Source organism: Macaca mulatta, chromosome 14 (genome assembly GCF_049350105.2).
Source record: "Macaca mulatta isolate MMU2019108-1 chromosome 14, T2T-MMU8v2.0, whole genome shotgun sequence".
In the NCBI taxonomy this organism is placed as follows: domain Eukaryota; kingdom Metazoa; phylum Chordata; class Mammalia; order Primates; family Cercopithecidae; genus Macaca; species Macaca mulatta.
The window spans coordinates 53,009,591-53,030,716 of NC_133419.1; the positions used below are offsets into that span (position 1 = coordinate 53,009,591).

The 21,126-nt window shown below is 43.5% G+C and overlaps 1 protein-coding gene across 7 annotated transcripts in view; it reads right to left on the minus strand.

Annotated features, from left to right (window-relative positions):
* The window catches only part of PARVA (parvin alpha), a 162,214-nt gene that overhangs the window by 81,245 nt on the left and 59,843 nt on the right, over positions 1-21,126 (minus strand). For 2 of the 7 annotated variants that reach the window (XM_077963320.1, XM_077963321.1), the window contains one exon: positions 13,550-13,663. The exons of 4 other annotated variants lie outside the window; for them this stretch is intronic. The gene's annotated coding sequence lies outside the window, so the exon portion shown is untranslated. Of the gene's footprint in view, positions 1-13,549; positions 13,664-16,327; positions 16,573-21,126 lie in introns of those variants that run through there. One more of the 7 variants, XM_028833647.2, reaches the window with a different exon arrangement.

Sequence of the window (21,126 nt, forward strand, 5' to 3'; positions counted from 1 at the left end):
GCCTCATGTGTCATCAAATTTCATTAGGTAGGGACGTGAGCATCCAGCAGCAGGAAAACCCTTCCCTCCTCTGAGAGCAAGTCATATGGCTTTTGAAGGTGCCTGAAAATCTAGGGTTTAACATAGTCATGAGCTTTTAGCTGCTAGAGATGAGATGCTCTCCTTGTTTTGACAAGCTCCTAGGAGAAACCAGAGAACTCTCAATAAACTTCCACCAGTTTGGGGACCCTGTATAGTGATAAGGACCAGATCCTCTCATGGGCAGTTTTGAGGTCCAGTGGAAAGAAGGAGCCACAGGAAAGCAACTGGGCAAGAAAAATGCAGCACATTGACCAGGCCACAGCTAGGCCTCAACTGGTCCATCCAGGGTGTGATGGTTAATATTGAGTGTCAACTTGATTGGACTGAAGGACACCTAGATAGCTGGTAAAGTATTGTTTCTTGGTGTGTCTCTGAGGGCGTTGCCAGAGGAGATTAACATTTTGAGACAGTGGACTAGGAGAGGCAGACCTGCCCTCAGTCTAGGTGGGCACCATCTAAATCAGCTGCCAGCACAGCTAGGATAAAGCAGGCAGGAGAAGATGGAAGAGCAGACTTGCTGAGTCTTCCGGCCTTCATCTTTCTCCCGTGCTGGATGCTTCCTGCCCTCAAACATCAGACTCCAAGTTCTTCAGCTTTTGGACTCTTGGACTTCCACTAGTGGTTTGCCATGGGCTCTCGGGCCTTTGGCCACAGACTGAATGCTGTGGGTCTCAGACTGACCCACCACTGGCTTCCTTGCTCTTCAACTTGCAGACGGCCTATCGTGGGACTTTACCTTGTGATCATGTGAGCCAATTCTCCTTAATAAACTCCCTTTCATGTATGCTTATATCCTATTAGTTCCGTCCCTCTAGAGAACCCTGACTAATACACATGGGCATCCAACACCCTGAGGCTTCATTCTCTTTTCCCTTAATCACTTAGCATATGTAGTATTGGCAGACCCAGAGCTGAATAGTGGGGTTACCACAAGATCCACCAGATCAGCAAGGTCCTTGCATTCTCTGGATTACAGTGCAGTGGGGAAAACAGATATTAATCTAAGAAATATACAAATTCATAAATACAAGCAAAGTTCTACTGAGGCCTAGTTTCTGCATATCTGAAATAGATTTAGAGAATATCTATTCCATGGGGTCGTGGCAAAGATGAAATGAGTCAATATGTACAAAGCTCTTGACTTAATAAAAATTCTACTGGTACTACTACTATTATTCTTATTACTAATGAGTAGCTTCAGCTGCTACCAGATGTGTGACCTTGGGCAAGTTACTTAACTCTCTCATGTCTCAGTTTTCTCATGTTATGATTTTTCCATAATGATCAGTTTTAGTAAAATGGGATAACAAGAATTCTTCATGAAAAAGATTAAATGAGTAAATATGCAGGAGGGGTTTGGAACAATACCTGGCATATGGTAAGAATCTGATCAATGTTAGCTGCTAGTGGTGATTATTATTTTGCAAGAATCTGGGGAGTAGAATCCTAAGACAATACATCAGCTCATAATATGCTTACAATCTAGCTCAGAGTTTCTCAACAGAGGCATTATTGATCTTTGGACAGGATAATTCCTTGTTGTGGGGGGCTGTTCTGCACACTGTAGAATGTCTAATAGCATCCCTGGCCCCTACCCGCTAAATGCCAGTAGCATTCCCCCACTCCCACAGTTGTGACAACCAAAAATATCTCAAGACATTGCTTAGTGTTCCCCAGAGGAGAGGCTGGTGGGAGCAAAGTCATCCCCACGGAGAACTACTGATCTAACTGGGAAGTACCACATACAGAAAGGAAGAAAGAAGAATGAGGAGCTAGAACCTGTGGTAAAAGAGCAGCAGTAAGTCCATGAAGGGAGCTCATTGACAGAAACAGGGAGGCTTCCTTAGAAGACAGGGCCTTAAATGTTGCTTCGTGACCATTTTAAATGTATGTCCCGCCAGGTGCTGTGGCTCACACACATGTAACCCCAGTACTTAGGGAGGGTGAGGCAGGCGGATCACTTGAGGCCAGGAGTTTGAAACCAGCCTGGCCAACATGGCAAAACCCCATCTCTACAAAAATACAAAAATTAGCCAGGCATGGTAGTGCATACCTGTAATCCCAGCTACCCCAGAGGGAGGGTGAGGTGGGATAATCGCTTGAGTTGGAGAGGCAGAGGTTGCAGTGAGCTGAGATTGCACCACTGCCCTCCAGCCTGGGCGATGGGGAGACTCTGTCTCCAAAAAATATAAAATAAAATAAAATAAAATAAAATAAAATAAAATAAATAAATGCCCCTTTTGGTAAACATAAAAATCTTTTTATTGAGATTGAAATTTCAAAACAAATTAAACATCATGCCTAAACCCAAATTAAAGCAACTATTGTATAGTGAATATTATTTTCCATTACAAACAGTTCCTTCCTCTCACTAAAATTCTGATAAATCTTCTTAGCTAAATGTCAACTCACAGTGATTTAAACAAGCTGGAAAGAGATAAAAGAGAGAAGGGAGAGGGGAGAGAGAACCTAGGTCATCCCTGAAGAACTTGAAGAACTTTGGAACAACGTCTGCTGACATCTCTGGAAATGAGTCTAAATTTTACCCAAGTGGTAGCAAGTCTGCTTTCAAGATAGACAATCATCCCTGGCTTCCAGTTGTTGTATCCTATTCCATCCCCTCCCCATGACATGGACCAGCTGAGCCTCAGCTGTAACTCAGTTCTGCCTCATTTTCTAAGATCCATCTTACCTGAGGCTGACTTGGGCTCAACAGCATCACTGTCTGATCCCAGGGCACTGCTTCATTCCAGTAAACGACAGTTCTAATCCATTACCCAGGTTCTTATCACTGAAGTTCTCCCTTGGTCTCTGTTGATGAATCCCTGTCCAAGAATCTGCTGGGCACCCCATCCTAGAGAACTGCCAAGCACCCTTACCCAATGTCTGGAGCTACAACTACAGGGTGTCCTAAGCCTGCCTTTCTGGATATCTGAGCATCATCCCATCTAACTGCTGCTGCACTCATCTGCCCATGCAGACATCCTACTACTTTGTCTTGGATCCTTCTGTGTTGCCGTTGAATCTCAGAAGGATCAGCCACTGCTGCACCCATGCTGGCTAGGCTGCATCTTCACCATTAGCGTGCAGGCCAGCAATCCCAGTGCAATCCTAGCCTGGTGGAAGGGTCAGGTCTCTATGACCCCCTGCCTTCCTCATTCCATCTCAGGTAACTGGCCACGCTGCAACATGACCAACAGCAAATCCCAGTCTCTGAGTTTTGGTTATCTCTACTGTAAGGTAGTTTAATCAGACTGCAGCCCTGCACGTGATTCAATTGTAATTTATACACATTATAAACTGAGCACCTCCTATATGCAAGATACCCTGACAGGTGAGGGAAAGAGAGGAGAACTAATCATGAAGGTTTATTTTGTACCAGACATTGATTTCTTGCTTTACACAATTATTTTAACTCATAACAAACCCAAGAGGTAGATATATCATCATTAACATTTTCTGTATGGGAAGATTAAGTTCAAAGAGCCAGCAAGGCATCAGTCAGGGCCCTCAACAGGAGTCCCACTGACTTCAAACCTCATGTTCATTCTCCGACACTGGGAGTGGTCTTTTTGATGGGTGCCTGGAACGCTACGAGGTTTTTATCTTTTTCTTTCTTCCTTTTATAATTGTGATAATATATTGGGCATCTACCTTCAGAGTTAGTGACTGTACTCAGAGTACTCATACAAACTGCTCTCAGCATCCTCTCCCAGTTTTTTCTACTATTAAAATTCAGGTCACACAGAAGATGAAATGTGGAGTTCTCCAAACTCTCTCAAGGGAGCTGAGTACAAATAATTATTATAACTTTATGGGAGCTGCTGTCCCAGTGAGCAAGGCATGAGTGAGAGTTTAACTTCCCAGAAGGAAGTCAATGTACCCATACTGACTGGGACCATATCTGCAGGGCTGGGGCTCGGCAAGGTACTCTGGTCCCTCTCTCTCTGCTGAAGACATGAGGTATGCCAGGGATTGCCCTGGGTGAGCTACACACCAGCCCTGATGGGCTGCTGTTTATGAAAGGGACGTGGGGCAAGGTATTCGAAAACTTCACATTTGCATAATGAATTATCTCCTCTCCTGACCCCACCCTCACTTTTAAGATTAGCACTTTTAAGGCTTTAAAAATACGGCCAAAAAAAAAAAATACACTAGAGATTATATTGGCTTTTCCTTACAGTGAGGCATGGCAAGGTTGTGTCATTAGATTGATCTTTACATGGATTGACCTGAGCAATTTTATGGTCAAGTACAAACTGCTACATTACAGGGTTTGAGTAACACATAGATGGAACCTCATCACCTGTTATAGCCAGGTGCCTGGGCATTCTCATCAGTCACATTTAGGACACAGAGAGGAGACAGAGAGCCAAGCATATAACACAGGTCTGGAAGAAGTTACTCATCCTGCATGGGATTTTTTCTAAAGACACAACCAACATTTACCCTGAGACTTAATCTATAGACTTATAGGAGTCATAGCCATGTTCTTAATTTTCTCTATTTTTATGGAAAACTTGGCTACACTGAGAATGTATGAAACCAGCAATCATGAAACAATAGGCCAGAAACCACAGAATACACTTTTACCACAGGAAAGCAATGAACTGCAAAATTTAGACTCATCTGATCCTTATAATTGGACAAAGCTAGCTTTCACATGATCACAACCATTACTGCTATATTACTGTATTTTTGTCACTTAATATTTAAAGTGTATCTCTCCACATACTTACAAAGTGAACCTATTTGATATTTTAATGATAATATAATATTCATTTATCCTAGCCTATTGTAATATATTTAAGTCATCACACAATTTGGCCATTGGGTTGTTGCAGTGTAGGTAAAACTATATAATTTTTTATTACCTTAGGATATATTTCTAAAAGTAGAATTGTTGGGTCAGAGTGGAGGATTGATTTGGTGATTTTTTTTGCATATCATCATGCTGTTCTCTAGGAGGGAAAAAAAATTATACCTTCTTGAGTGTATGGGTGTATCTCTGCCCATGTTAGATTTTGCAGGCTTTTTTTAATCTTTGATAATGTAGTAGGTGGCAGTGGTAACTCACAGTTGTTTTAACTTGAACTTATTAACTTACCTCCCTAGGATTTGTGTACAGTTGTGTGAATTGTCTACTCATATCCTTTGACCATCTGTCCAATGAAGTCTTGATTGGGACCTCTCAGATTTTTCTAAAACTCCCCCAAAGTGTTTGGACATTAAGTTTTTAGATGTCATGTTTATTGCAACTATTCCCCAATCTGTTGCTTTTCTTTTTACCTTTTTGTTGATTTTCTTTGTACAAAAAAGATGTGTGTGTGTGTGTGTGTGTGTGTGTGTTTAAAGTAATTGAACCCGTCAAACTTGTCACTGATAATTTCTTCAGTTGCTTCAATAGTCAGAAAATTGTCTTTCCTCAACAACTGGGATAAGAATACTATTAAAAAAATTAGCTCTTTAAACCATCTGGCATTTGTTGTGGTATAGGGATAAACTGACCATATTTTCTGAATCAAAAATTGGAACATGTGATCTGACAAATGCCAGTGTTCTTATGGGTAAAATGGGACAGAATATTTGAAATTGAGACTTTCCTGGAAAATTAAGGACATATGGCCCACATATGTATGGAGCAAGCTGTTATTTTAAACGTCCCGCTTTTTTCAGCCCCTGTCAACTCTAAGCAACAGAGCTTTTTAGCCTAAGGTTCAGTGTCACCCAAGTCCTGAGCCCAATCTTACGAGGGCAGGATGAATGGCAATAGGGCCAGTCCTACCAGAAGGAAGGATCCAGAATTAGTTATATTGCAAAGAGCCTGGTATTTGCCCCTCTAGATCCATGCCTTCCCACCTTGTTCCCTGCTCCATGTTTTAGTAGGCACCCTGGCTGTCTGTCCTCAGCTTCCATTAGATCAATGGGAAGTACCCCAAGAAATCTGGGAGAGAGGGGAGAGACAGTCAGGGTATTTATGTCCTGATTCCCCTGCTGTGAGGCCACCATGATCAAAGGTCATAGGCCTTGTCTGTTGGATGGCCCTCCCCACACCACTTTCTCTATCTCTGGAATTAGTAACTATTCACATCCTTCCCATTTCAGGCTTAGGAGTGATAACAGCTCCCCACAGTTCCCAGCCCCAGGACAGAGTACACTTAGCCCATTCCTATGTGAACAAACCCTTTATTAAACTGTACTTACGTTAATCAATTGGAGTGTGCTATGGTGTGCAGTGGGGACTCTGCCTCATACACCCAGTATCCAGGCTGCCTCAGTGAACGAGTACATATACAATCAGAGTTAGTTTTCCCCAGACCCCATCACAGTTGGCTCTGTGCACACAAGGGTTAAAAGTGTAGTTCCTCCTAGAAGAACAGCCCTCCCCTAGACCACTGTCTACTTGGCTACTTTGCCAGCCCCTTCTTCACAGGACAAGCCCTCTCAACTCCACCTACTGACTGCAGAATTGCTACACTCCAGATAGACCACCAAGCACAGCGATCCAGCTGCTCATGCTGACCTGAAATCCTGAATTTCAAAATTGGTTCTACCCTGTCCTAGCTGCTTTCTTTTCCCCTAGGCCAGGGCTGAGGTCTCAGCATGCCTCTGGGTTCATCTATGAGGCAGTAACCAGTGGCTTCTTCCTTCAGGGGCAACAAGAATAGCAGAGATTATATAATGCATTTAAGATAAACTGTCTGGGAGGCTGAGGTGGGAGGATCACTTGAGGCCAGGAGTTTGAGACCAGACTGAGCGACAACAACAAAAAATTTTTTAAATAGCTGGGTGTGGTGGTGCATGCCTGTAGTTCCAGCTACTCAGGAGGCTGAAGTGAGCAGATCACTTGAACCCAGGGGTTCCAGGCTGCAGTGAGTTTTGATCTTGCCACTGCACTCCAGCCTGGGCAACAGAGTGAGACCCTATGTCTCTATTAAAAAGAAGAAAAAAAAAGGACAGGAAAGAAAGATATACTGGGCTGAGTATTATACATAAGGATTGGTTCAGTTATTACCATGAATTAGTGAGTATTAATTGTCTGAACTGCCTGTTCTGGCCCTCATCTTTATGGGCTATCCATTTCTTCTGGGCCCTTGAATTTCGCTTTTGGTGCTCTTTGGAAGACTTTGCAATGCTTCCACTGACACACCTCTTACCAACAGCACTGCCTGATGCCCTCCTGTGTGTTCCCATTAACAACGTGGATTCCACTTCTGCCAAATCCTTACCAACTGGGGCCAACATCAACACGCCCCTCTCTGTGAGGAAACCATGAGCAAAGGGATGCTGTGGGGGTGGGTAGGAAGCTGCAAACCTGCCTCCCTGAAGCTGCCACATGGTGTCTGAAGTGAGGACCTCAAGATTCAGCTCAAAAAGCATTCATGGAGCCAGGTTCACTACTACAAAGGCATGTTGAAAATGACAATGAGATAGTAAGGCAGTAAAATGGGAGCACAGACAACAAGCAAGTGGTGAGAGGACTGGTAAGGCTTTGGAAAAGAAGCAGGACTCAACCTAGAAGTTGAAGGTAGAGAAGAAGCAGCAAACCCAGAAGCAAAGTCTTCAAAGCAGGAATCAGCAATGGTGGCCATATTGCCTAAGGGTACAGGCAAAGGAAAACAAAAATTATGCTACACCTGCTTCCATCCAAGCACCTCATGTTCCCATCTGATATCCACTAGGCTGCATTTCTGAATCCCCAGAGCCTAGAACGTGGTTGAGCAAGTATCAGTAAAATAAAAGCATGAATGAATATACTTAACTCTGTTATTGCCAAAAGCCAAGAGTTCCGTAGTTCCTTTGAATCCTACATCTGCAGGGGAAACAGGTCACCCACGAGAAGAATTGGTGTGTGACAGATGCTTTTAAGAAGTCAAGTTGGCCGGGTGCAGTGGCTCACGCCTGTAATCCTAGCACTTTGGGAGGCCAAGGTGAGCGGATCATGAGGTCAGGAGATGGAGACCATCCTGGCCAACATGGTGAAACCCCGTCTCTACTAAAATACAAGAAATTAGCTGGGCGTGGTGGCACACACCTGTAGTCCCAGCTACTCAAGAGGCTGAGGCAGGGGAATTGCTTGAACCTGGGATGCGAAGGTTGCAGTGAGCTGAGATTATACCACTGCACTCCAACCTGGCGACAGGGTGAGACTCCGTCTCAAAAAAAAAAAAAAAAAAAAAAAGAAGCCAAGTCAGCAAACGTTACAAAAGACCTTGATATAGCATCCCAAGTTGCCCCATGGCTTTTGGAAACTGCCCTTATTCATTTATTGTATCTGTAGCAGCCTCTGCCTTCTACCCTTCTGAAGCTTCATGGGGAGGCTCTTTTCCTCTCGGTCCTCATGGTGCCTGGATTCTCAGTGAGCCTGGTGAATAGATCATAGGGGCTCTGCTCTTAGGCTGCACTCCTAAGAGCTTAGTCAATGTACCTGTGGACAGCCAAGCAGTGAGGGTTTTTTTCTTGCGCCTGAGTCTTCTGCCTTATATCTCCCCCACCTCTTCCCCTCTTTAAACCAGCCTCAAGCTCCTAGTGTCACAGTTATTGACCTTGAAAATGCAGTCTTTTGCTGCATTCCCAACACCTGTCTTGGGCTCCACATACCTTTTCTTTAGGCACTGGCCATCCACCATCCTAGGTTAGAGTCTCACTTTCTTCCTATTAATAATATCAATAATATACCTTACATTTGCTTAATGGTTTCCAAAGCTTACATATGCATCTTATTTAACTCTATAGCAATCCTGCTAAATAGGTATTGTGATCTCCATTTGACACTGAGGCTCAAAAGAGGTAAGAAGTTTGTTCAGCTGGACAGCAGCAGCATCGGGCACTGCCCAAAGGTCCTCCCTGTCCAGGACTCCTTGCTCTCAATCATAGTTGCTGCCTCCCTACTTCTAGAAGACTCGCTCTGGAGTATGATTAAGTAGAGCTGATGGCCTACTGCCTCCATGCTGCTGAACTGGTCCATGTATCAAGTAAGGTTTGGACTGGTAGGCTACAGGGGGCAAGGCCCCTTCCAACTCTGAGTCTCTCTGACTCTCTAACCCCACAATCCTTCAATCTGTCGGCAATTTTCCACAAAGCAACCTTCTCCCTTCAACTCCCCCCAACTTAACGCATGCTATTTTTTGACACTCAACTATTACTATACATTTTGTGGAGCTAGGCAGTGAACTGCATAGCAATTCCCTATCTCCAATTTCCTACAGCATTGTGGAAAATTGTGTTACATTGGGCAAATGAAAGAACTAACAGCAGCAGGGGGAAAAGTCATTAAAATGTAGTCATTTTTGTTTAATCCTGCCTCCCTCAGCAGATTTGGTTGGTGACCTCTCTCTGAGTCATGAAAAGGCTTTAAAACTTGCTTTGATTTATATCTGTAGGAAATAGAGTTTACATCTTGCATTTTAATTTTTTTTTTTCATTCTCAAACCATACTTTTTTTCCCGTCTATGTGGAATTTCTTGATGATACCTCAGGACAAAAATATACATACATAATAGCTTTTCGGCTTTATGGTGTGGATTAACCACAACCACTCATTTCAACAACAGCCTGGAGGTTTTAAGCCAATTACCCCCGAATGTATTCTGTGAGATTTAGCTGGGCGGTCTTCTCTTGGTCAATTAAGTCATGGGAAAAGGCTCAGGATCACCAATGATCTAACTTGGAGAGTGATCCGCAAGGAAAAGCAATTAAAAAAAAAGTTTTCTACCAGAGTATAGAGGCAAAAATTTTCATTATTTTTGGCATCTGAAGCATGGCAGATGGTCTAATCTTTTGCATCTCTATAGTCTGAACTCAATTCCAGAGGAAAAATAAAGAACCACAATTTAGTAGAGGTCAGGAACATAAAGTTTGTCACTTCAGCCCCACCTCCACCCCCAAGGCTGGGGCCTCTGTGGATTATGGGCTGTTACTCTTTAGTTGTAAGAAACAGAATCCCCCTCCCCTAAGCTAATTAATTAAAGGAGATTGTTTAAAAATACAGTGGTAGGCAAAATCCCTTGCCTTAAGATTTCTGGCTCCAATCCTGGGACTGTGAATGTGATGAGATATCATGCCCTACATTAGGTTACCTGATAGAGGGATTATGTAGATGTAATCATGGGTACTAGTTTTGATTTGAGTTACCCTAAAGGAGATAATCTGTGTAAACCTAACCTAATCATTCTTACCCTTTAAAAGCAGGTAGCAGAAGAGGAAGTTGGAAAGACTTAGTATGAGAGGGATTTGTTGTGTGGGTGATTCTCTGTTGCTGACATGGAGGGGACCTGTGGCAAGGAGCTCAGAGTGGCCTCTTGGAGGTAAGAACAGTCCCTGGCCAAGGCCAGCAAGGGAATAGGGACTCCAGTCCTATAATGCAAGGAAACAAATTTTGCTGAGAACCTGAATGAGCTTAGAAGCAGATTCTTTTCCAGGGCCACCAGATAAAAACCCTGCCCAGCCAACACCTTTACGTCAGCTTTGTGAGATTCTAAACAGAGAACCCAGTTGAAGCCACTGCACTCTGACCTACAGAACTAGGATACAATACATGGATTGTTTTAAGCTGCTAAGTTTGTGATAATTTGTTATGCAGCATCAGAAAACTAACACAGATTCCCAGCTCATGGGCACAGGAACCCAAATGTGGCCAGGCCCCAGTGGGAAGGAGAGAAGTCCCAAGGAAGCAAAACCTCTCCACCTGTCAGGGGCCACTGGACCCTCTCCCTCAGCTTCTCTTTTGATCTTGACCAGCTTCCTACGCTTATCTGTGATGACACATGACTGCTGGCCCCAACCCTAACTGAACTCACTGGGCCAGCACTAATCGCTGACCAAAAAAGCCACTGTGTCCTTAGTTGAAATTCTGAGAATTCTGAATGAATGGCCAGTTGGTTGTTGGCCATTTATTCATCCAACAAATGTTAACTGAGCATATACAATGTGTTAAGAATTGTTCCAGGTGCTGGGGATACAGCAGTAAACAGGATGCCTTCCTGCTCACAGGGAGTTTACATTCTAGTGAAGGAGAGAAACAATGGAAAGGCAAACAAGGAAACACGCACGCTACACCAGCAGTGTGACAGGTTGTAAGAGAAAACAGAACAGGGTGATGGGAATAAAGAGAACCAGGAAGTGCTATTTTTAAACAGGTGGTCATAGGCCTCTTTAAGAAGAGTTGTGCATAAGGAGAATTTGAACAGAGGCTGGAGTGAAGGAGCCAGTTATGCAAATACATAGAGAACATTCAGGAAGAAGAAACAGGAAGTGCAGAGGCTTTGAAATGTTAATGTACTTGGCTCACGTAGGGAACAAGAAGGAGGCCAGGGCAGCTGGGGCAGAGAAAGCAGGGGGAGGAGGATAGCAAGTAGGGTGGGAGGAGCAGCATGGGCCAACACAGGTAGGGCCAATATGGGAAAACCATCAAGGAGTTTACTGTGAGGTAGTGACATGGATTGCTGGTCTTCGATCAGAGATCCAAACAAGATCTCAAACATGGCATCCCAGGCCTGCCCCTTCAGCTGGGCCTCTGGGTGCCATCATTCCCAAAGAATGGGGGTGATGAGTGAGTCAGGCTAGACATCTACTTCATGCTCCCATTATCACAAAGAACAACTTTGGTTAATTCAATAATGTCTCAACCATCTTTGATTCAAGCTGGAGGACTGAATCAAAAGGGCAGAGTCCACAGGAGGTAATGGAAGGTCAGTGGTAAACTAAGGGACAGTGTCTATACCAAAGGCTCCTTTCTACAGAGATAGCTGGGCCCTCTTTCCATCTCTCCTGCCATGTAGTTTGGGGGAAGAATCAGCAGAACCACTAGCCAAGGGGTTGTCCCCTTCCCCATTCACCCTCATATTCCTAGAGAGATGCATCCAATCAAAAGAACACAGTCAGCTCAGAAACCATGAGAGGGACTCCAAAAGAATTACTGTTCCTAAAGTGCCCCTGGGATCAGAACTAGTGGTCTCCTCTGCCACTTTCCCAAACCAGTCTACTGTCCATGCCAAACACAGTCTTATTCCCGCATCATTAGGCCCTTCTGAAGACATGAGCCATCCTGGGCACTACAGTACCCACCCTAACACCATTCTGCCTCAGTCTTTCTCTGAACTGGCTGGGGCCAATTTTTAATCCCAAAGGGCCTCTTTCTTCCAATCCTGGTTTTCAAATTTTCCTGGAATTGATCCAACAAATGTTTATTGAGCACCAACCTTTTGGCACTGTACAAGGCAGGAGGGGTTTAAGCCCTGAGTTCAAAACCTAATGCTGCCACTGACTATCTTAATTTGGGCAAATAACTCCCTGAGTCTCAACTATGAATAGGAACAATAATACCTACTTTAAGGAGGTGTTTAGGGGTTAGGAACAATAAAAGTCAAGTCTCTAGCATGAAGTTGGAGACAAAGTAGCCCTTAGTGGATATTTATTGAATAAATGAAAAAATTAATGAATGCTATGTTTGAATGTCCCCTTCAAAACTCATGTTGAAATTTAAATGCCATTGTAACAGTATTAAGAGGTGGGGCCTTTAAGAGGTGAGTAGGCCACGAGGGCTCAGCCCTCATGATGAAATGAATGCCATTACTGCCGGAATGGATTAGTTATCCTGGGAGTGGGCTCCTGATAAAAAGGATGAGTTTGGCCTGATTTCCTGTCTCTGGTGTGCTTGCTTGCTCTCTCATCACAGGATCAAGTAACAAGAAGCCCCTGACCAGATGAAGCCCTTCAATCTTGTACTTCCTAGCCTCCACAACCATGAGCCAAAAACCAGTCTATGTATGGTATTCTTTTATAGAAGCAGAAAACGGACTAAGACAATGAATGACAAGGTTGGAAGTACATTTGATGACCGGATATTGATGAAACTCCATGATGAATGCTTCAGCAGAGGTACAAAGTCACAGGGTGAATGGGAAGCACTGAACAAGTTTCTACCTTTCCTTTATACTCTCTCTCCGCCTCCCCTGCACATTCCCCACAGGGGCTGCTCAACCTGATTCTATCTTCAGCTTCAGTCTCTTCCCAACACCATCTGACTCCTTCCCAAAGGAGACTTGGACACTAAGCACAGCCTTGATGCTCTTTCATTCCCACCCCCCACCAACATAGCATCATCCCTATATCTACTCTCTAAGTATGCTCTCTCAATTCAATTCATGTGAACAAACCTTCACTGAGCACCTAAGATGTGCAAGACAAAGTGGATATAGAGATGAAGAGGGCATGGTCTTTACTCACAGAGCTCATATTCTAGTGAGAAGAACCACCAAGATGGCCAGTTCATACACTGTGATGATGCTGGCAATAGAAATATGTCCACGGCACAAAGGCTAATTAATCTCTGGTAGGAGGCTTAGGAGGTTGTGGGGGATGTAGGGAAGAGGCTTCCTGGAAGGAGGGACCCAGGAGTTGGGTTTCACAGAATGAATAGGAACATGCCTGGCAAAGGCAGGGAAAGGATATCCTTCTTGTACCTCACCTCTTCTTTCTGCAATCCTTTCTTATACTTCTAGGAGAGGGTTCCTTAAGCTCTCTGAAGTACAGGACCAGTTTCTTCTCTTTTTCTTATTTCCAAATCATTGCAGACTGACACCTTGCAAAAATATAATAAAATAAACTACTATAAAATATTGGATTATAACACAAAATACTAGCATGCTGATCACATGCTCAGATGTTGCAACAATGTCAAATTGCTATAAAAGTTTCTCCCTTGGTGGTGATGGTACCACACTGAACTGGGCACTTACAGATGGTGAAAATAGCAAAATTTATTTCATGTATACTTCAACACACAAAAAAAGCTTCCCTTTCATTTTCATAGTATTCTCATATTTCAGGTTTCATTGAAACTTTGGAGTTGTTTTTAAGCCATTTTTGCTCTCATCACCAATATCAAATTTATCAACACTTTTAATCATTTTTTTTAAACAATTTGCATTTCCATCCTTTCCTTCCCAATCTAACCCCACACTTCTTCAGATCAGGGTCTGGTTCCAGCAACAACCTACTGAATACCCTCCCTGCCCCCATCCTCCCAAGCAAAAATGCCTTATATATAAAAGGAAGCTAAACTGATCTTCCCAAATCACTGTTTCTTGGTGTTTTCCCTCAATAATGTTTAACAGCTCCCTGTGGCCTCTGGCATCAATTTTAGTTCTCCTAACTTTCATAGAAGCCTTTGTCACTCATTACTCACTTTATATAGGCAGCCAAAGGTCCTCCCAGGCCACTTGTCCCTCTGCTCTGGCCCACACAGATCTCTCTCCATCTCCAGGACTCTACTTCCCAAGGCCACTGAGACCTTGATGGAGACTGTTACTGAATGGGCTCTAATTGTGTTGTGTGTAGTTTCCGTAGTCTGAGACCAGCAACCAGTTCTGCTAATTCTCTCCCTACAACTCTGATACTAGTGTATGAGACACGTTAATAAAAAAATTTGGGTGAGTTGTCAGGTTTCTAATTAGTCTAAGAGAATTTCACAATATCGGCGCAATCATCCTACCAAATTAAGTCTAGCAAATAATATGTTCCTAATATGCACATTATCCCTAATCCTCAGAAGAGGAAGATATTGCTATCTATTTTACAAATAAAAACAGAAGCTGGGCGCGGTGGCTCATGCCTGTAATCCCAGCACTTTATGAGGCTGAGGTGGGTGGATCACAAGGTGAGGAGATCGAGAGCATCCTGGCTAACACAGTGAAACCTCACCTCTACTAAAAATACAAAAAATTAGCCAGGTGTGGTGGCGGGGGCCTGTAGTCCCAGCTACTCAGGAGGCTGAGGCAGGTGAATCACTTGAACCCAGAGGCGGAGGTTGCACCGAGCTGAGATCGCGCCACTGCACTCCAGCCTGGGTGACAAAGCGAGACTCCATCATAAAAAACAAAACAAAACAAAACAAAACAACAACCAAAAAAAGAGATATAGCCAGGAGAAGTCACTTGCCCCAAAATCAAACAACTGTTGAGAGGAGAGAGGGATTCTAAATTTAATGTGTAACTCCAAACTGTTTCCATTGCACAGCCCAGCTTTTGAAATGGAAGCTCTTCTCCAGAGTTTAGGAACCACCCATTCATCATTCCTTATGACCTATGAGAGTCTGCACACCCAACATGCAGCTCGAACCCTCCTGTAATTCCATGGGTTTGGCCATTTGGAGCATCAAACACGAGCACTTGCTATCATGACCAAAACAAGAACTCTTCAGTCCTGGGACTTAGAAATAGACCGGAAGCTCTGTCACCCATCTGCGTGTTTTACCTCTCATCTGTATTGAATGACAGGGATGTTTTCAGAAGCGGCTTTGGAATGGTCAACCCTCTGTACTTTTCCCCATGTTCTGGAATCAGGATCTTGGCTGGAGTGAGAGGAGAAGGGGAAGAGGATGGGAACTAAGGGAGGAATAATTTTTAAGAAGAAAAGGGAGAGTCATTGGGGAAAATGGAACAAGTGATCAGAGAGGGGGGAGCCTTGGGCAACACCTGTCACAGCTGAGGAAGAGGAGACCTTCAAGAAGCAGGCAGATGAAGAGAGATCAAGTAAGACTAGGAAAGAAAGTCTGGAAATTGGGAAGTCCCAGGTAAACTTTGCCAGAACAGTTTCAATGGGTGTGCAAGTCAGACTGCAGTTTGGTGTATGAGTGGAAGCAAAAAAGCAGCAACTTATCTATATGTGAGTTTTCAAGACATTTGGTGAATACAGGCAGGAAAGAAGCTGATTGAGAAGGGACTGGTGTGTGAGGTGGTGGACTGAGGACTGGGATAATGTAAGAAGCTGGGGGTTTGTAACCAAATCACTTAGGCAGACTAAGTGATTATCTTCAGACCTGGAGCAGGCTCAGTAAAAATGCCTTCCGGGTTGATTCAAGTTAGGGACTGCTCAGTTTGAGCAGTAAGAACAAAAGAGGTTGGGGATTGGAGGTGGGGGGCACTAAGGATGCTGTGAGTGTGGCTAGAATAATCAACAGACAACCAGGCTGCGTTGGGAGAGTCTGGACGGATAGAGGCCCAGAAGCTAGAGGCTGGAGAGCAAGTCTTCATGGGAGTAGAAGAGACCAGGAGGTGGAGGGTTGGGGTCAAGAAGGTGAAGCTCAGAGGGCACTATGTGTTCAGACATAGCATGATCCAAGCCATAAGTCATGAACCATGGGAGCAAAGTCACATGGTTGGGGACTGTGATAGCCAGAAAAGCTGAGAAGGTGGAGGAACTCCAAGGCTGGGAGACAGGTCAGCAGGGAGGCTGTTAAACTCACAGGGGAAGAAGGAGGCATGTTTGATAGGGACCAAGCGCTAGAGTCCCTGGTAAGCACGAAAAGTACTGGGGTCCCACCAGGCGGGACCTGCAGCTGAGACAGCCATCAAAGCAATGGGAATGCAGAATCTATCCACACTTCTCAGGCTGCAAAATGCCATTCACTGCTCTCCCTCAGGGAGCGCAGGGCTGCAAAACGGCTTGGTGTCAGTATGTGGGCCTTGCCTCCCACTGCCTTTCAAAACAGGATGGAAGAACTGCTTACGTGGTATTATATTTTAACCAGAGGGCACTTGGAAAATCAGAATTCGAGGGTAGCCTGCACACGAGTCCAGAGGGCAACCTTGGATTTATGAACACGTAGAACAGAGTGCTCGCGGTGCTCAGACCTGAGCCATCGAGGTAAGGCAAGCTCGTTCTCGGCCGGCCTCACATTTTTCTGTTTATTTTCATCTGTGGGATCAGGCGTCTTAGGGAGAAACAGAGAGGCCTGGTAACAACAGCTTCCCCGTCATTCTTGGTTACTTACATCTGTGGTCAATTTTCCACACTTTATTCCATAAAAGGTAAAGGAGGCACGGTACTTGCAACAGGATAATCTAAACAATATGAACCATGTTACTGTTAAAGACCATCTGGCTGATCACGCCCAGGCCCAGAGTTTTAACTCCTTGAGGTAAGAAAGATGCCAAACCCAGAGAGGCCGGGGCCTTTTTCTGGGCTCTTACTCCAAGTCTTTTCCTCCCTCTTCAAGTCAGTTAAAACAACAACCTTTAAGGTCTCTGCCAATCCTAATATTCTCTCTGATTCTAGGCCGGCTGCTGGTGAAACTCTGCGAGCTTTGTGAATGAGCAACTTGCAAAATGCTTCTACCAAATGCCTCTTTTATTTCTCTTTAAAAGGAAACATTACAAGCTTTTAAAAAAAAAAAAAAAAAAGCCTTCCACACAACCCAAATTGAAGTACTCTCAAGTGCTGGGGTTGCTTCCTTCATTGCTGATTCTCTCACTTAAAGCTAAGGTATTATTTACATAATTTTAATTTTAAGAAGCAGCTGATATCAGTGAAGAACCAGTGAAGCCCATGCTTTTCTTTTATTTGGGCTTACACATTTTGTGGCCATCTGTTATCCAAGAAAGTTGCAAAGTCAAATAAGAGATGGGAAAACTGTAAATCAGATGGTGTTTTTCATCCTTTGGGTGGGGAGCTAATGATAAAAGATTCCGGGAAAGTTTCAGTTGGGTAAGGTCATCACAAAAATGAAACTTGGCCTCCCTTGTGAGGTGCAGCCTTTCCACCTGCAGAAGGAATTTAGCATTTGACCTAGAGGTTCGGGTGTATTTTATTCTTCGAATAGGTCATTAAGAACTCTGGCTTTCCCTAGCTTCCTCTAGGGGTATTAAAACGATTCAAAACAATTCAATTTAATATACCTTTTAATTTTTTAAATCGTGTCTGGCAACATTCCATCAAGGAAGCATCTTTCAGTACCACGGCTACAACAGAGCCCTCATTTCTAGCCACTATCTCCTTTGTGTGTAACCACAGGACCTAAGCAATCAGTTTTCTGGGAATGGGTTTTCAGATGTCATGATAGAAAACAGGTTCAAATACAATGGCTATGTCTGGCTTCAACAATGCAGCACCAACTGTGCTAGCACAGCTCTCCGCTTTTTAAATATTCTGGAAAATCTCGATGATACAGAAAAAAAACAACGCAAGAGCCTAAATAACGTACACATGACAAAATGTGGTTCTTACTTTGTCAAATTACTTTAAATTGCACAGGCCCAGATAGGCAGTTATTTTTTGGTTTGGTTTGGTTCTGTTGACTTGCCAGACAAACTTCAACATCCTTCTTTCTTCCCCCATCCACCTTGCAAGTTACCTCTTTGGATTCACAAAGACAAGAGTTGAAGGGGTTAACAGCAGAGTCGTTGGGAGACAAAGCATCATATCCCATGATCATAAATCTCTTTCAAGGCAAGTTAAACTCAATTCTACTACAGCTCCCAAATTCAGCATTCATCTTCAATTAGATAAAATGGCATTCACATCTATTTGTACTCTCTCCATTTCCCAACACATTTATCTCATGAAATAAAAATTGGAGCATACTACTGTCCTAAACATGTACATTATTTTTAAAAAGAGTTAATGAATCAGACTAAATTAATAGGCCTTTTATTGGAATTCAGTTTTAATACAAATTCTTTAACATGTATGAGCAATATTTTTCAAGAGACAGGTGAGAAAGAGAATGAGGAAAAAAAGACTTAGTCATCACTCAACTATAGTAGTAATTTCCCAACCCAAAACAAAGTAGGAAAAATTTTATGTTAATTCTAAAAAGAATTTTATTTGGATTGTATGATCAGATATTGGGCATACTATAGCTCCTTTGCAGAGCTCTTCTCTTTTGGAGAAACGAGTTTCATTTCTTCTATGATTCTGATTAAATGGACAAGCAACCCCCATGTAAACTAGTATCCTCACCTCTATAAGGACCAAGGCTGCAGCTGGAGTAAGAAAGTTGGGAATTTCCAACAACTGCTGGATTTAAATGGTTGCTTAGATTTAGAAGCCACAGAACAAGATGAGAAAAAAGCCCCAAAGGGCAAGCGAGGCAGTGTGGCTAAGTGTTGATGGTAGCAAAAAGAGTAACACGAGTGAAGGAAGTTGGCAGGGAGTGGGGGGCCCACGGTGGCATTGGCCTCAGGGCCATGCAGGTATACAGCCCAGCTGAGCACAGGGTCTGCATTTAGGAGTCCAATAGATGGTCAGGCCCTAGCATGGGACAGGTGGCCTTTCAGGTCAGGTGGGAGCACACAGGTCCTTTAACCCATTTAAAGAACCTAGGATATGTGAATGAATGAGTGAAGCCATCTGGGAACATGTCAGGACTGAAAATGTGGGGCAGGAACTTCAGAGAAGGGGCCTTGGGTTCTGCAGACTCTTGCCTGATTCTAAGCTGCTAAGTTCTTCTCTACTGAAAAACCAAAAATCAGATGGGTCCCACAGCCATGTGGTGGGCCTGAGCCTCCTGGTTTGGATTGGAGGCAGGGGCTGAATGCACAGGGTGTTAAGTGGCTCAAGGCCACAATTGAAAGGATGGAAGCAGGGGTGACAGACATGTAACAATGCGTAACATCCAGGCACTATCCAGTCTGATACCAGAGCAGGGTCTGGAAGCACTTGCTGTTGCTAGATTATGGGAGGGTCTGGCAGGCCCCAGCAGAGACAAGGCTGCCTACACAGGATGGGAAACACTGGCAGGGGTATTGGGGGACCAGCTATTTATCAACCACTGCAAAAATAAACTGCTGTGAGTCAGCCCTGGGAGCAGGGGCAGACAGGTTATTCCCGCCTTCCAGTTGGCAGTCTGTCCACATTTGTGTGAAAGGGATATTGCTTAAGAAAGGAAAATAAGGCTGAGGGTGGAGCCAGGAGGAGCTTGTTTTTGTCAAATTTCTCAAACATTTGCTTTGCTGGTTAGCACAAACAAAAGCTTGTGCTTTTGTGATTAGGAATCGTGTCTCTTTGTTCTTGTGGCATGGTTGAGGGAAAAGAAAGTCATAGACTTCTCTGCCCTGTCAAGCAGGTTTGGATTTCTTTTAGGAGGTGAGATCAGGAGGGAACTTCTGAACACTTTAGAGTAACTAACTTGACAGCTGCCCAAGTGATATGTCTATAACTATCCTCTATTATAGCCAGGCACGGGCCTTCTACTTTTTTTTTTTTTTTAAAGATATAAAGGAAAATAAGTGTGAGATGGAAAGGTATTAGTAAATGCATTAAATGTCATGATTTGTGTGAGTAATAAGGCTTAGGCAAGATCCACGTCAAACCCCCCACAGCATCTCGGTATGAGATTCAAGAAAGAAAGGAGCCTCTGTGTGTGAGTTTTCTGCTGGAGGCAGCATGAGCAACCAAGACCTGTGTGTCCAGGAGGGGCAAGGTGATGAAAGGTACTCACTCACCCAAAGAGGAGACTTTTACCTTCGTTAGGAAAGAGGGCAATGGGTGTGTTGGAACTGGCTCCTACCAGCTCTCAAATGTCAAATTTTCAGGGATTCAGGGAGCCAGTTGTTAAAGTTATTATTAAAATCTAAAATACAAACTTGCAATTAAATAAATTATACTTAGAAAGATAATACTCAAAACTCATCACTTATATTGATGATCTATGTTCTTGAAATGATGTTCGGCATCCATATGGCAGAAGCACTACTACACAATGGTGTGCTGCTCTTCCCAATTCCATGTTCGGGGATACCGCAAAATTGGCCCCAGTGGGGGTATTTACTTCTTGGAAATCAACCAACATTGCAAATCAGGGTTTGATTTCTCATTTTGTTGATTATCTAGACTTAAGAAAATGATGAAGGAACGTCAATGATGCAGATTAAACTTAAAAGTGAGTCTGTAAAATTTGAAAGTGTCTGTAGTCATTATATCGTGAATAACATTAAAAAAAGGAAAATACTCTTCCAGTATTTAAAACTGTTATACGATCAGCAAAGAAGATGCTCGTGCCATTGGTGAATGAATGAAGTTATACTCAGTACTGAAGCTGAAAGAGGTTTCAGTTTATCCCAGTTATGCCTAGTGTTCCATTATTGGAATGCTAAGTTTGTGGGAGTTATCTATATCCTACTGCTCAAGGTCATTGCCAAGGTCTGATTTTTCACACAAAAAAATTTGCAACCATTGGCATAAATGGGTTAACAGGTGCAAAGATGAAAAATAGTTCAGTGATCACATATCAGATTTAATGACAATAAATTTATTGAGAAAAGG